Source organism: Balaenoptera physalus (genome assembly GCF_965194825.1).
Source record: "Balaenoptera physalus genome assembly, chromosome: 11".
NCBI classification, from domain to species: domain Eukaryota; kingdom Metazoa; phylum Chordata; class Mammalia; order Artiodactyla; family Balaenopteridae; genus Balaenoptera; species Balaenoptera physalus.
In genome coordinates, this window is record NC_138896.1 from 11,030,239 (window position 1) to 11,047,114 (window position 16,876).

General features: G+C 46.4%; 1 long non-coding RNA gene across 7 annotated transcripts in view; it reads left to right on the forward strand.

Annotated features, from left to right (window-relative positions):
- Nucleotides 1-1,875: 1,875 nt before the first annotated feature.
- The window catches only part of LOC309638851, a 192,258-nt gene continuing 177,257 nt past the window's right edge, over nucleotides 1,876-16,876 (forward strand). For 6 of the 7 annotated variants that reach the window (XR_014251344.1, XR_014251345.1, XR_014251346.1 and 3 more), the window contains exons 1-2: nucleotides 1,876-2,250; nucleotides 4,324-4,514. This is a non-coding gene — a long non-coding RNA (uncharacterized lncRNA). The other variant, XR_014251350.1, reaches the window with a different exon arrangement.

The following is a 16,876-nucleotide window of genomic DNA, read 5'->3' on the forward strand; positions in this document are numbered from 1 at the left end:
TGAAACAGAGGAGTTTGAGGGAGCAGAATAAAAGGGAGCAACAGTCAGCTAGCGTGGGGCAGGGGACTGACTCCTGGACCATGGAAACGGGTGCATCCATCCTTACTTCCTTTCCTCATGAGTCTATTTCTTTATGCAAGTTCCTTGCTGCAATGCTGTATCCCCAGTACCTAAACGAAGGCCTGGCACTTACTTAGAGCTCAATAAATATTCGTTGAATCTTCTTGACATCTTCAAAACCCTTTCCTGGCCAAGGACTTGAGAGTATGATACATTAAAAAACCAAATACTGTATCAAATTTGCATAAATATAACCATCAAGTACAGTAGATTTATTTCCACACACAGTAATGCACAAGGGCTGTTCACTGAGTGAATCAATGAACTCAGCTGGCAGCGTTGGACTAAAAGAAGAAAATATGACTCAGAGTGGATCTCCTTCTCAGAGCTGCCCTGGCAAATCCCCACAGGGCCTGGGCACCAGGCAAGGTTCCCGGTGGCAGCTGGCACCACTGATCTCTGTTCCTGACAGAGGGAAGTGCACATCCTGCCCATAAGCTGCTGGGCAGATGTTCGACTGCCCTCTGGGGTAGCCTGACCCTGAATGAGCTTAAATAGAAACAAATAAAACCTGGGATCAGAAAGTTCTTATTATATCTTACCCAAAGTGGTTAGCATTTGTAGTAGGTTATTAAAGAGTACCGTACAACATCTTTCCTTAAGTTACTTTAAGAATAGGAATGGCTAGATCCTGTGGGTTTTGAGATATTTTTGTCTCTACAATAACACTTTACAACAGTATCACAGTTTATAGTCTTTCAAAGTGCCTTGAGGCAGGGCAATGGATTAGATGCCCTTCTGAGGCCATCTACGCCCTATATTCATTTCAGAGGAAGAAAACACGAGGTGAACTCCCAAACAACAAAAATGAAGTAAAAGAGCTTCCAGGAGAACATTATAAGGCAATAAGAGAGAGACACACACACAGAGAAAGAGAAATGCCCTGTTACCGAGATCAAGTGTGTGCTTGACCATGAAACCAGAAGAGCGAGAATCTGATGGAAAACATGCTTGTCTCTGTTGGTCCTGGGTTCGCCCATGCTCTGGAATACACCTCTGACATTTTGTGTTATGGTCTTCTCTGCGTTTAGGGGTGGGCTGGTTTATGTCGACATGGTGGGACTACGGTAAAAGTCATTAGATGTACTTTTGGATGTGGCTTTTCCATTTATAATAATTAAAACCAACTACTAAGCTGACATTTTCTTTTGACCCCATTCCCGACTTTCTTCTGCTTCGGCCTCTTGGGGCTAAGTCTTGGGTTCCGTGAGGGCTTCAAGACCGTGCGTGTCTTCCCTACCTGTTACAGGCAGGGCGAAGTTGCCAACAGGGACAGGGCACTGCCAGGAACCTCACTATTCTTTTTGTCTTAATCCCCTTATGTGGATCCAAGTGGCAATTCCAGCCCCAAGGCTTTGGCAAGACTGATGCAGGGGGTGCACCCGGACCCAGGCTCGGGGCGGGGTTTCTGCTGCTCTTCCTCTGCTTCCCACCCCGCCGCCGCCCACCGCCCTCCAGGGTCACTGTTTTGGGTCCTACGAGTGGGAAAGTCCTATTTTAAAACTCTCTGCTATTTTCAGTCTCTCGCCCGCCCCTCCACCGCCAGGGGCTCCCCGCCCGAGAGGCGCACCCTTTTAGGAAGCCTTTTCCCGGCCCAACTCAGCCCGGGGCGCACGGAAGCCTCCACTCCCGCCTGGCCTCTCCGGCGGCGGCGAACGCACGCACCACCTGACTCGTGCTCCCATTGGCTGCTGCCTGTTGCTAACCCACGTGACCGGCGCCGGCGCGCCCCGCCCCCGGCCCCGCCCCCGCGGGCTCCCGCGGCTCCCGCTCCGCGGCGCGTTCCTGCGGGTGCCGGACGCGCGGGGCTCTCGGCCGTCGCCCGCCCCGCCAACTGCAGCCTGCGCTCGGCGCCCGGCGCCCGGGCGGCCGGCGCCCACAAGGTGGCAGTGCCGCGCTGCTGGTGCCCTGGCCGGGATCTGCGCGGGGCGCGCGGGGAGGCCGGAGCCCGCGTATCCCTCCTGCAAAAGTTTTAATGAACATAGACACACCCGGGCCTGGGGCGCTCCCAGGCCGGCCGCCCGCACCGCTCCGATTTCGGGATTCCTCTGGGAGAGTTGCACGCCTCGATGGCGTCTCTCTTTGTCCCCCACTCGGAGAATCAGGATTCGGGGCCTGTAATTGAAGCAGGTATAGTGATGTTTTCAGCTGTGTTTTTTTGTTGTTGTTTTTTGTTTTGTTTCACAGCCCCTCTACTGGGAATTGATTCTGAAAGAGGCATATTAACACAAACACATCGACTATTATTCTCTGTCTCTCTTCTTGAGAGCCTCCCCCTCCAGAGAAGCAATCTGCAGCCTCCTTTTGGGGGGTAAAAGACCTATACCACCACCGTTTCGGAGGATTCTTCCCTGCACCGGAGTCCTGGGATCCTAACCCGCTAGGTGGAGGAGGACCTGGGGAACCTCCCGGCCCGCAGCTGTCCTGGGATGCCCTTAATTCCAGGCGCGCACAGAGAGCAAAGCTCCTCTGACCTCGTTTGACCCCGCTGCACGCCCGGCGTCCTCATTTAGTGTGTGAGGGTTGGAGGGCCGACTTTTCTCTCTGCTCACTGGAATTTTTTCTCTGCCTTCACTTTTCTCCTTGGCTCGTGGCTGGTCTCACGTCCCCCACCGCAGTCCAACCCCCCACTACACTCACACACACACAAACACACAAGCACGTGCTTGCCACTCCTTTTCGATTTTAAACAAAATGTTCTGAGGGTTCCCTGGGGCCACCTGACTCCGGGAGAGAGAAAGATCAGAGGATGTGAGGGCAAGATGGTGACTTGGGGCACTTTCCTACAACGGAGAAGGAGAGAGAAACACCCCTAGGCTTCCCATTGTCTACACCACCAAGCCCAAATTCCATTCCCTGGTAGTCAAGCCCTTCCCTTGGGCCCCCTAAGCTGCCCTCCGGGGAATTTCCCACAGTGCTTCTAGGCTGCTCCAACCTAGCATTCATCCACCTGTGACAGGACGATAGAGGGGGGGACTCCTACGCACACGTGCTGGAGTTTCTGCTCAGACTCAAACACGGAACAATCTAAGAGCCCGCTAACTGCCGCCCACGTTCTCCAGTGAGGTGCAGGCCATCTCTGTGGGATTGCTGGAGGGACAGTGCCACCCCTCAACTCCAGGCTGTGCGATGGGAGGCTAAGGACCCAGGTAAGGCCAGCAGGGAACATTTTATTAGAAAAATGTCGACCTGTTGTGCTTTCGCACCTATCTTCAGATAGGTGAGGAGGGCTCCAGAGAACCACCTGGAGACCTTGCAGGTGTCTCCTGGAGTCTGGGGGACACGGGGACCAAGGTGACTTCAGAGTAGAGAGAACCATTTGCAGCGGCTAGAGAAGGAGGTATTTGGACCAGACTCTCTTCCAAGAGCTGGCAAGGCACACATCACCAGCTAGTCTTCCTGTTGGCAAAGTGGACCTATTTCCCCAGGCAGGGCCGGGGCCACAGTGAGAAGTAGGAACAAGGACCCGTGTGGGCAGGGTGGCCTGCCAGCCGAGGCTGCCCATGGGAGGGAACCTCCAACTGTGGAAAAAACCCCACAGAAGGACCCCACAAGAGAAAGAGCCAACATCTGAATGTCTGCCACCAACCCCTAATTACAACTGAGCCTTCCCTGAAGAACTTTGTTCTTTGGGCCCTGAGAGACCTGAACCACCAGCCAGTGACTGGAAGATCCGAGAGGAAGAAACAAACACTGACTACGTTCCCCGACCCCCAACCACAAGTCCCCAAACCTAAGCCAGCTTCCAGCTGTTGGCAGAAGGAGAGAAGGGCTGATTTAAATGAAAGGGTCAGGTTTTTTATGTTGATTGGACTAAACTTTTTAATATCGGGGACTAATAATACTGACAACAGCACACATTTACGTCATATTTAGTGTTTTACCTGTATTAACTCATTTAATCCTCAACAACAGCCTTGAGAGGTAGTCTTATTATTCCCATTTCATAGATGAGGAGGTTGAGGTCCGGAGAGGTTAAGTAAATAGTGCACGGTCCACAGCTAGTAAATGGCAAAACCAGGATTTGAATGGAGGTTTCAGAGTCTAGGTGTAGAATTAAAGTGCTTCTCCATCTCTGAATCTTTATTCCTGTTCTTAATCAAACCTCACCCGAATTCAAGGCCCACCTCTACCCGTTACCGTCTGAGACCCCTCCTTGGTTGGGCCAGCTGAAGAGGCTTCCCTGCTCTGTCATGTTTTCAGGAGTCCGGCCATGGCTGCGGAGATGGCATCACCCTAAGGAAAGAGGGAGGCATCTTCCGAGGAATCGCCTTCAGAACCCGAGGCACGTCTGTTCATACCTTCAATCCTGACAAGCTGTTTTTGAAGGCGAATATGATGTTTGGAACCATCCAGAAGTCATTTGGAGTCCAGTGAAAAAGCCAGCGATCAAGGTAAGAGAAACTGCTTTTGGTAAAAGGAAATAGGATACACTCTAACTGAAAGAGTCTGGTTTTCTTCTGTGGCTTGAAAACTGGATCTAAATGTAATTCCAAAAGAGAAAATTCCCCCAGGAGGTGAGTCCTGGCCGCCTTATTGGAGAGCATGTACTCCCAGGGATGCAGGCAGGGTAAAACTCATTTAGAAGTACACATTGTTTTTCTAAATATATATATTCTAACCATGCTCATCACCTTATCCTCAACTTTCATTTATATTCTTTCTGTACAACCAGATTATGAAATGTGAGGAAAGAGACTGTGTCTTTTACTTCTATATTCCCTTTCACACTAAGTGTGTTACATGCAAAATGATTGTGTTAGGCTGACAAGGAGCCTTGTATGTTGGGGAAACTTTCTGTGTGAGGAGAATTAAGAGGGGAGTCCTGGTCTGCACATGAGCTGGGGGGCAAAGTTGAAGGAAAGGGAAAAGGGTGGAATAACTTGAGAAATACTTGCCTCCATCTCCTGGGGGCAGAGTTTATTTAATAAAATCATGGGAGATATAATTAGAAAGGGATGTTTTATGGGTCGATAGGTCTTTATCTTTTAGGCTTTTATCTTTTTTTATTAGAGATTTTCTCCTGCTCCCTCCTATAAAGGCCCCACAAACAGAAATGCAATACAGGCATAACTCTTTTTTTCCCCCGCTCTACACTTTATTACCCTTCTCAGGTGTTGTGTTTTTTACAAATTGAAGGTATGTGGCAATCCTACCAGCAAGGCTATCAGTGCCATTTTTCCAACAACATTTGTTCACTCCATGTCTCTGTGTCGTATTTTGGTAATTTTTGCAGTATTTCAAACGTTTTCATAATTATTATATTTGTAATGGTGATCTGTGATCAGTGATCTTTGACACTACTCTTGCAAAGCTTACAACTCGCTGAAGGCTCAGATGATGGTTAGTATGTTTTAGCAATAATGTATTTTAAAATTAAGGTACATACGCTGCGTTTTTAGGCATAATGCTTTTGCACACTTAATAGACTACAGTAGTATAAACATAACTTTTACGTGCACTGGAAAACCAAAAAGTTCCTGTGACTTGTTTTATTGCAAGATTCGCTTTATTGCAGTGGTTTGGAGCTGAACCCACAATATCTCTGAGGTGTGCCTGTATGTAGAACAGATAAAAGTAAGAGGTCTCTGGCCAGAGTTGTGGAGGCAGGGGCCTGCAGCTGGCTGCCTCACTGTGGTCCCTTGTGTACATGCCCCAGGCACCTCTGAGGAATCCTAGGGCTCTTCCAAAGCAGTTTGAACCACTGGTGTAGACAACGGGGGCGGGGGGGCCTTGAAAGTGTGCACCTGCCCATCTCTGCATCAGTGTAACCTCTAGCTTCCTGACAGTTCCATCCTGCTCCTCACATCTTCAGATTTGTCCTGTTCCCCAGAGTCTTATAGGACCACTATCCCTGAGGCATAACTTGCCTAACACCCATTCTCCTTTTTTCCTTGCTAATGGAAGCCAACTTTCATCTGGGTGACCATGTACTCAAGTGACACCCACCAATGAATCATGATTGGTCCAAGGGAGGACTTGTCCAAATCCAGCTGCTGACTCTTTTGATAAAATTTTATTGGAACACAGACACTCATTTGTCTACCTCCTGTCTACAGATGCTTTCATGCTTCAACAGCAGAATTGACTACTTGTGGCAGAGACCATATAGTTTGCAAAGACTAAATTATTTACTATCTGACCCTTTATAGAAAAAGTTTGTACGCAGCCATGGCAATCCCATTCTCCTTTGCCAGACATATGATCACCTTTGACCAAGGATATATAATGTAAAGTCTGCAGGAAGCAACTGAAAAAGGTTTTCCTTCCTGATAAGAGAGAAGAATATGAGGAGAACGTTGTTTTTGTCCTTTTCCTTTCCATTCTATCACATGAAGATGTGATGTCTGGAGCTGTGGCAGCCATAATGAGCCTGATTCCCCGATGGTATCATTAAATCACCAAACCTACCTTAGGACGCTCTACTTTCAAACTTCTTGTTGAGCAAAGAATAAAAATCCCTATGGTTTATGTAACTCTTCATTGGGTTTTTGTTACTTGCTACTACATATAGACTAACTAAGGTATTTTGTTTAAAGCCTAACAGCAAAAGGCCAAGTGTTCTTGTGGAAGTTGTGCACTGGAGTGGTATATAGCAAATCTAGTGGATACTAATAACGATAGCTTATAATTATTGAAAACTTCCAGCACGCCAGTCACTCTACCAAGTACTTTACCTTCATTTTCTCATTATCACAAAACCCTGTGGAGACACTTTTATCATTATCTCCATTTTACACATAAGGAAAGTGAGGCTTAGAGAAATTTAATGATTTGCCAAAAGTGACACAGTTAAGTGGTAAAGTTCAAATTTGCACCCAGCTCTGCTGACTTCAAAAGCCAAGCTCTTAACCATGACTTTACATGGCCACTTCTATCCACAGACCTGAATTCAAATTCCAGCTCAGCTACTTGGCAGGCAAGTTACTTAATCTTCTTGAGCCTCAGTTTCTCCACAATAAGGGGATAATATGTTCCTTAAAGAGAATGTTCCTGCCACAGTGCCCGAGACACGGTGTTTCACTGTATTTTCTCGCGTGCTCGTTTCTTTAGGGGTAAGTGGATGGCAGTCAGTGAGCTGGGTGAGTAACCAGGAGGCAGAAAAGAGAATAGCCAGGGAAGGGAAAAGACACACCCGTTCCTGGAAAATTAAAGGAGGCTGGCCTCGGGCCTGGAGCGGGTTCTATGAGGAGGGGGGGAGGGGAGGGAGAGGAAGAAAACCTGGAGACTCCCACCTCATGGCCACACCTTGTGTTTGACCAAGGACTTGGCGACCTTATGGTCAGCTGTGACCTGAGAGCAAGTTCTAGCCCATTGTCCTGTCTCAAGGTGCTTTGAAAAATTGTAAGGAACTAAACAAAAAAGAAATTCCTTGAGGTGTAGGTATCATTCCCCTTTGTGTAAAACTGAGCCACTGGGCAGAAGCAAGTGTTCCTCAGAGTGGAGGTCATTGGCGGCTACGGCCGTTGGCACGTTTTTATCTTCCTTACTGTTCTGAGCTGCTTGCCGTGAGGAACGGACCTCTGAAGACGCTGCGGAAGGATCAGAGGTTCCCTTCTTGGTTCTCAGCTTTATTTTAGAGGTTTCTGCTCGGAGCATTACTGTACGGGTTTGTTTTTTTTTTTTAATTTTTATTTATTTATTTATTTTTTATTTATTTATGGCTGTGTTGGGTCTTCGTTTCTGTGCGAGGGCTTTCTCTAGTTGTGGCAAGTGGGGACCACTCTTCATCGCGGTGCGCAGGCCTCTCACTATCGCAGCCTCTCTTGTTGCGGAGCACAGGCTCCAGACGCGCAGGCTCAGTAGTTGTGGCTCACAGGCTTAGTCGCTCTGCGGCATGTGGGATCTTCCCAGACCAGGGCTCGAACCCGTGTCCCCTGCATTGGCAGGCAGATTCTCAACCACTGCGCCACCACGGAAGCCCTGTACGGGTTTTTAATGGAAAAGAATAATCAAGACCATTCCACTCAAAGAGCTTATGGAAAATATATGAAATTTAGAGTTTAAAAACCAGATTTAATTGTTAGGCCTATTTTTAAAAAGCGAGCAAAGGAAAGCAAGAAAAACGACCCCAGTGGCTTATTATGTAACACCAGATGTTTGGCAAAGAACAGAGCAGATGAGGGGGTGATTTTTTTCGCTGTTCATCTGGTTGCTTTGGCCTCACTGTAGAGGCAGTGAGAGAGGCTTATATAAGAAGCTCGCTGGAGCGGCCTCGGCCATGCTCTCCGCTTGCCCTTCAAGAGACCCGTGAGCCTTCAGCTGCATTTTTAAGCTCCAATGGGGCGGATTCTTAATGAACACATTCCTTTGACCCAGCACGGGCTTGAGAAGCTTCTGGAAATCATCTAATGATGACTCCAGGTAGACAAAGCAGTGGGGGGAAGGTATTTTCCCTTCTCATTCAGGTCTCGTAGGCTCGGGAAGACCTAAAGTCGTTTCATCTTAAATGTACGTATCTAACATAATATTAAAACATGCCCGTGGGCTTTGAAAAAGTGACAGCTGCTCTTCAGTGTGATAGAGAGATGTCCACACTTCGGCTTGCTTTGTTTGTCAGCGTGGATGTTTGTTCTTGCCAGAAATGCCAGCGAAGGGCAGCAAGCACCGTTCTGCTAGAATGCGAAATCCAGGACCTGATTAGTAGACGCGTTTGTTGCAAAAGCATTTTCACTGCACACTAATCTCTGCATATCCTGTGGGGAAATCCTCTCAATCCCATACCTGATGAATGAATCTGGGAAGTGAATAAACACTCTGGAAGTCTCTTACTGATACATAATTCCACATGTTATGTGGGTTCCGCCAGCCTCCGAGCTGGGGCAGCCTGGTGTACCTTTCAGACTGACCTGGAACAAAGCTTGTCGAGGAGAAGATGTCTGTGCTTCCGCCCTGCCCAGCACTGAGCCCTTGGCTTCAGCCTTTCACAGGAACCAAGGGGGTGTTCAGGGCTGATGCTGACATCCTGGATTACAGTTTTTATTGTCTGGTGCTTTTGTTGAACTTGAATACTCCACCAGGCGTTGTGTAATACTGCAGATCAGAAACACCACGCTCTGTGTTCTTCTGGTTTTCCACTCAGGGCCAGGGTAGGGGGATCCTGAAGCTGCTACAAAAATCCTTTTCAAAAGTTAGAATTGAGTCTGCGCAAACATTCTCTCTTCTTGAAAGTCCACGCGGTCTCCCTACCCTCCTCCAGGGGTCTTGGAATGCTACTCCAAAATGGTTGTACATGACTATGTAATAGTGATTTTCCTGAAGGTTCTTGAGGGCACAGGCCATGCCTTTTCATCTTTGTAAAGATTGATGCCTGGTGCGTCCATCAGTAATTAACTCGTTATCAGTAATTAATTAATGCTGAGTGAATGAACTGCAGCCCTTGGTAAGTTTGTGGGCCCATGTATGTGAGACATTGCCAGAGAATGACAGTTAGGTCTTGTTAAATTAGGGATTTATTTAAAAGTGAATGAGGGAGATTTTCTGAAGTCCTTGATAGGACCTTCAAAGATGAAAAAGTGTCTGCTGGCGAAATGTAGTAACAGGGCTACTACACCAGCACCATCCCAAGGCATGTCTGTGTATCAGAAGGAAGACTGTACAAAGAGAACGTCCTAGATGTACCCCCAGGTCTCTGGGCAGTACACATGCACATGTTGAAAATACCTTTATAAACCCCAAAGGATTCAGGTTCACTGCCTGCTATGTATAATCAGTCATATATGCATGATGTTGAAACATGTTTCAAGATGCTGCTGGTGAAAGAATCAGAGTGTTTGTTTGATGTCTTATCAACAAAAGAGCTTTACTGTTTTTTACTGCTGCATAACAAATTACCTCTAAACTTAGGGATTTAAGACAACAAACATTACTCTTAGTTTCTGAGGGTCAGGATTCTGGGCATGGCTTAGCTGAGTGGTCTGGCTCAGAGTCTCTCTTGAGGCTGCAGTCAGGATGCTACAGGGGCTGTATTCATCTGAAGGTTTGCTGGGGCTGGAAGATCTGCGTTCAAGATGGTGCTCTCACACGGCTGTGGGCAGGAGGCCTCAGTTCCTCCCTCTGTGGGTCTCTCCATAGGCTGCTTGAGTGTCCTCACGATGTGGCCATGTATTTCCCCCAGAGTGAGTGACCCAAGAGAAGGAACAGGGAGGACCTTGCAGTGCCTTTTATGATGTAGTCTCCAAAGTTACACACCATCACTTCTGCTTTATTCTATTCATTAGAAAATCCCTAAATCCAGCCAGTACCCCAGGGGAAGAGAATTAGCCTTCACTTCTTCAAGGGAGGTGCATCAAAGACTTTCTGAACACATTTAAAATCCATCACAGAGCTGTTGCTTTCATTCGACAGGTATATTTTGAGCACTAGCTGGCCTTTCCATACGTGCATGTTAAATATGTAAATCCTGCTTGGTCTGGAGGAAGTCCTCATCGAGTTGCCCACTGTGAAAAACAGGTTGTCTGAAAATCAGGACCTGTGGTTCTGAGTGCTTGACCTTGTAACTTCCCTTTGAAACCATTTTTGTTTTCCCTGTCTGCAGCATGGAGAGGCTTTTCACTGAAATCCACTTGCAACCTCTTAAACAAGAATAACAATAGCGCTCACTATTAGCCACGCTAAGAGTTCCACAAATACAATTTCATTAAATTCTCTGTGAGCTAGATGTTCTTATCATCATGCCTGTTTTACCGATGGGGCCACAGAGGGCTGGCGTGATTTGTCTGAAGTCACCTAGCCAGTAAATGGTAACACTGGGATTTGAACCCAGGCAGTCTGGTTCCAGAGTCTGGGCTCTTACTTTCTCCACTGTGTTAGAGTGTCACCTCCTTCAGCTGGCCTCTCTCTTTCTCCACCCAAGACCCCTAAAGTTAAGTTTATTTGTATGTTGTGTAGCTTCTACTTTAAATGAGCCCATCTCAAAAACACTCTGCAAAGTAGGAAGGGATTGGGTCTGGTATTTATTACCACCACCGGGTCCCCGTTTAGACCTCCCCACCACCATAACTCATTCTGGGTTTGGGAAACCATTCCCTTTTCTTCCCCTTCGGGTCTGGGAGTAATAATAGCTCCTACATTGCAGCAGGCAGAAAAATGAGTCCCTCACCCCACCCCAAGATGTGTGTCCTAATGCCTGGGACCTGTGCATGTGGCGGAAGGAATTATGTGGTTGTAATTAAGTTGAGGATCTTGAGATGGGGAGATGATCCTAGATTATCCAGATGTGACCCATATACCAGGATCCGTATGCGTGAGAGTCAGAATTGGATGTGGATTTGAGGAAGCTATGCTGCTGGCTTTGAAGATGGAAAAAGGGGCCATGAGCCAAGGAAAGTGGGCAGCGTCCAGCAACTGGAAAGGGCCAGGAAACAGATTCTCCCCTAGAGATTCCAGGAGTGCCAACACCTTGATTTTAGCCCAGTAAGAACCATTTCAGACCTCTGACTTCCAGAACTCTACGGTAATAAATTCATGTTGTTTTACGCTCTCCGCTGCCCAGAAAAAAAATTCCATGGAGTGACTGCAAATCCACCCTGCTGTTTTTACATAATACAATAACAGAGGAAGAAATTACAAAATGACATCTTATTAGAGATTATATAATTATATAAACTGAGCACATACTTAAGTTCCAGGCTGTGGGATACAAGAAATTCACTGTGGGAACTTAGAAATCCATTCAGAAGAAAAGGCATACACACATCAAGCAAGCAGCAAATCTTTATTTAAGGGAAAATGTGTGCAGGACCAATAGTGAGCCCTGGAAAAGTACGGAACCAGGTGGGGTCAAGCACGCTGCTGCAGCTAAGCATGTTCTGGAGCTCTACCGTTATCTTACCATGTCTAAAAGACCACGTAGGGAGCAAGAAAATAATCTCACTGATAGGCGCTCTCAGACACACAGCGTTCTAGAAGGTGTGAAACAGTTCTCTGCTTTTCCCATTGGTCACCCTCTAATCGACTTAGAGCAGCCTCAAATGAGCCCCCACTTTCTCTGCTCTCCCCACCTCTCTTTTTTATGCCCCCAGTCTCTCCTCAGGGTCTGTGCCATCCTGCCAGTACCTAGAATGGTCCAGAGGTGGAGATGCGCCAAGCTCTATGTGGATGGGCAGCGGGGGTTCTGACACCCACTGGTCCCCCACTGAGCATCTTTGCATTTGACGTAGGCTCACCAGTCTTCAGAGATGAGCATCCACGAGACAACAAAGCTCTCTCTTTTTAATCACAGTCACCTCCCACAACCCAGGGGTGAGAGGGGGTGAGTGGGATGAGGACAGACAGGCAAGCAGATTCCAGGGTCCGATGGGCTCTGAAGAAGGGCTGGGGTGTGAGTATAGGGGGAGGGGTTAAGAGCATTCCAGGCCTGGAGAAAGCATTTGCAGAGGCCAGGAGGGAGGAAAACACGGGTGGACGTGTGCTATAGAAGTAGGTGTATATATATGTTCTTGGGGCAGAGTGTCCCTCTAGGGCAGATGGAATAAAACTGCATGGGGCAAGAGGGACGAGATTGTGGTGTGCTGGGACAACTGTAGAGATGGGTGTATGTTTGGGGAGCCCTTCAAGGGAGTGAGTGAATCATTCCATTTTCAGCCCTGTTTTGGACGTTATTTACCTGTGGCTAAAGAAATGAGGGGTGGCTGCTGGGGGGAACCCTGGGGCTACACGTGGGAGAATTCCCACAGCTCCGCATGCCTCTTCCTGCAGAGCTCAGAGCGCTGCCCTGGATAGTCTGCTACGGAAACCCTAAGAGTTATTGCCAGGCCTTGGAAATAATTAATACACGCACTAGTCAGAGTCACATCTCCGTGTACACAGGTATGTCCCAGGGTGGGCCGCCCGGCTATGTGTCACATTTTCCGGGAGGCTGCCAGGAGCCCCGTGCGGGCTGTGATTCTCGCGGCCGATCGCGCAGGTGTCTGACCACGTTAGCGTCGATCCCGGGCCTGGCTGTCGCATCGCACTCCCCCCAAGCAACATGTTTCTGTCTCTCTAGTATTTAGAGCTGAGTTCTGTGCTCTCCACTATGTGGATATCAAATATAAATGATTTCAAGCCTGGACTTTGGGTGTGTGGAGACTGCCTTTTTCTAGGCGAGTATTTCATGAGGTCTTTTCTGACGTGCTGTTTCCACGCTGTTCCCCTCCAATATATCACGGCATTTCTTTGGTTCCCAATACTGATAGGGAGAAGATTCTCTGCCTTGGTGGCAATATCTCATCCAGAATTTCTATCACTTTTGTAAGTGGGAAGAGGGATATTCACACCTACTATAAATATTCTAGGTCCTTACTAAAATGTTTTTTTCATTTAGAGTAGAATTTGGTATTCGAAGTTTCCTTCTTGGATTCCAGCCAGTGAGTTTTAGGGGATTACCCAAAGGATTTCATTATGAGGCTGAGCCACTTACAGATTGCTCCTACGGATAGGGGCTCATGTGACGTAATGTGGCTGCAGAGTAACTGAGAAATGAGAAAAGAACTTTGGGAGCTTGTCCCAGTTTATATTGCAGTGAGAGGGGGAGAGCCTGCTAGGTAGGATTGGGTTTATTAGGTAAAATGGTTTACTGCTTAAATGGTGAATTTTCTGCTCTTTTGCTTTCTGTTCTGCCACGTGGTTTCCATAGCGAGACAACACCGGTGTCTATCTAAGAGCTTGGGCCCTGGAGTCAGGTGACTGGGATTTGAAACTCAAGCACAAGTTATTTAAATCACAAAGCCTTGATTTCATAATCTGGAAAATGATAATAATAATAATAATAACAGCAACAATGACAGCAATCATATCTAACTCAAAGGGCTATTTTAAAAATTATATCATAAAATTCACATGAATCGTTTAGTATCTGGCACATAGCATAACAAGCAGTCAGAATGCTGTCTTTTGTTGTTAGCGATAGTAATATTTTTCTATTGTTTGTAATGAATTGGAAGGTTCAGAGTACATAAAATTGAGATAATGCCGAGGATGGCAAAATTTTAGAAAAGAGTACAAGACATCTCAAGTTTTGGATAATAATCAGGAATGAAGTATTTGCTTAGTCCCTTACAGGCATTATCACTGTATTTCTCTGTATAGAGGTTTATTGCCAGCTCACAGAAGAAGCCCTTCCATTCTTTGGCTTGCATACACATGGGAGTGTGTGTGTATGTGTGTATGTGTGTGTATGTGTGTATGTGTGAGTACATATGCATATTGCTTCATGGGATACCCCCTTGCAAAATGTAGAGAGAAGCATTGCGGGCTGTAAAGGAGACCATCACAGAAAAAAAGAGATTTCTCTTCTGTCCTTTCAAATGGACCACTGCCCACTGAAGCACTTTTTCTTTTCTCTAAAGCCAAGTAAAGGCATTGGGGCCGATCGTCTTTCAACAGCACTCTTTTTTCTTCTTCTGTTTGGATTTCTCTAAGCACGGTTCCCCAGGCGTCTGGAAAATTAAATGAAAGAAATAAAATAGTTCATCTTTTTTTCCCCCTTGGAGTGAGGACCTGCAGAAATAAAGGAAACCAAGATACTTATAATAGGATCCATGTAGGTGTTAGGGAACAAAGAGTGACAACAATCATATGGATGGCTTAAAATAGCTACACTTCAGGGTAGACCTATTATGCAAGAGAAACTATGCTGGTGGTAATTCCAGCCACTTAAAGGAAGATATGATCATCTTACAAAGGAAGATACTCACCACCGTAAAAAGATTTGCTTTTTGGTTACAGATCTCTCATTTTGGTGATATAGACAGTACTAGACAGCAATATGGGGGAAAATTGAATTGGGAAGGGCCAGAAAAGGTGGAAAACAAAGAGGGGTATTAGTGATATTGATCGGAGCTAGCACATCTGATTCATGAGGTGGTTTGCATCGGCATTGGTCAGGCCTTTTCAGAGCAGGCGTGGTGGTAACCTGGGGGCAAGGGTTTGAGAAAACCGGAGCAAGGGTGGAGAGGGCTTCCCCGACCCTCTTCTCTGCTTTACTGTCTATCCTGAGAGCTGATAAGCATGTGAGCTGCTGAGAGCCTGATGTTCAGAATGCCCTTCCTCAGGAGAGCCCCAGCTATTCAGGCAGGGTCTTCTATGCTTTGGAAAATCAAACAAGAGAAGGATCAGGAAAGTTCTAAGAGGAAGAAACAGCAATTGCATAGTCTGTAACATAGGAAAGATTTCCATGTGTTTGGGAAACTGAAAGGAAACCAGTAGGCATGGAGAAGAGAGAACAAAGGAGGAGAAAGGCTGGCCGTGGGGGAGAGAGCCGGGCAGGGGCCAGTTTATGCCGAACCTTGCAGGTTGTGGGAAGGAATTTAGATTGTTATTATCAGTGCATTGGTAAACCACTGGGGACCTTTAAGCTGGGGAATTACAAAGTATGTGATGTGTATTCACCTTTAGGAAGATCTCTAAGTAACTCCAGGACACTCTCTGAAATGATAAGCTATTGAAAGTCCTCATCAATATTCAGCCCAGGATCTGGGAGGCAAGCTGGGATACTTGAGATCAGCCCATCTCCCCTAGCGTCACTCAGTCTGCTGGCAGGCACAGCATTCCAGAAATCTCTCTTCACCACCTTCTTGTGTCAACAGGTTGTTATTCAAAACTGAGCTTACTATTTTCAAGAGGATGGGGAAATAGTCTGTATTCCTGCCCCAGGTTAAGATTTTGAAGAGGAAGGTCACAAATGAGATTTCACCTCGGAGATTTTCTGGATTAGAAAAATCCCCAAAGTGTCACTAAACTGGAGAGAACATAGTGATCACCTGAGATCTTAAGAAATCTTCAAAATGCCAATGAAGTTTTCTTCAGGTCCTTTATGCAAGTCCAAGTCAGGCTATAGTGATTTGTGAGAAAGAAACGACCCTACTCTAAGGCTCCACCTATTTGAAGTGGGTAAAATACAGGTATATACTTGTAGCAGTCAGCTGAGGTTTAGTTATGCTGCAGTAACAAAGAACTCCAACTCAGCGTCTTCACAAAAACAAGGTCTTTTTCTCCCTAAGTTACAGTTTGCAGGCCACCTGGGCTCTGCTCTGTGCTGTTTTTATTCCAGAACGTAGACTAAAGGAGCAGCCCCCTCTGGGACACGTCAACCTCACGGCAGAGGGAAAGAGCAGTGGTGAGACCCTGTATTAGTTTTGAAAGCTCCTGGCAGAGATGACACTGGCCACATTCATTCACATTTCATTGGCTAAAGGAAATCAAATGGTCAAGCCCAGCGTTAGCAGGAGGAGAAGAATTATTGTTCTGCAGGAACTGGTCTGCGGAGAGGGGCACTGAATATTATAAACAAATAATACAATGTGTAACAATGCCATATTTTGCTCTCTCCATTTTTTAAAAACCGATTTCAAGGTGAAAATTCAGTAGCAGTCTTTTGTTAATCGAGATGAAAACTTTCAGATACTGTAATTCAGGATATGATCCAATCCCTGAAAATTAGCATCACAAGCATTCTTTTGAAGGCTAACTTGTGAAAGTCTGAAATGTGCAGTTTGGAAGTGATTAAGCCCAATTCTACTAGAAGAAAAGAACATTTAATAAAACAGAGTTCTCAATTCCTCATCTCATCTTGTACCAATTCCCCAAACATTTGAGACCAACTGCTAGGAGGACTTGTATGCAGAGAAAAGAAAAAAAGAATCTTGTATTTCTTCCGTCAAGTTAGGGGAAAAGGGATGAAAAGAATATATTGGTAACATAATTTTAGTTAATGTTAGGTTCCATTTAAGAAAGTCTGTATCATGTGGTTAGCTATGGAGTAGGAAACTTTATT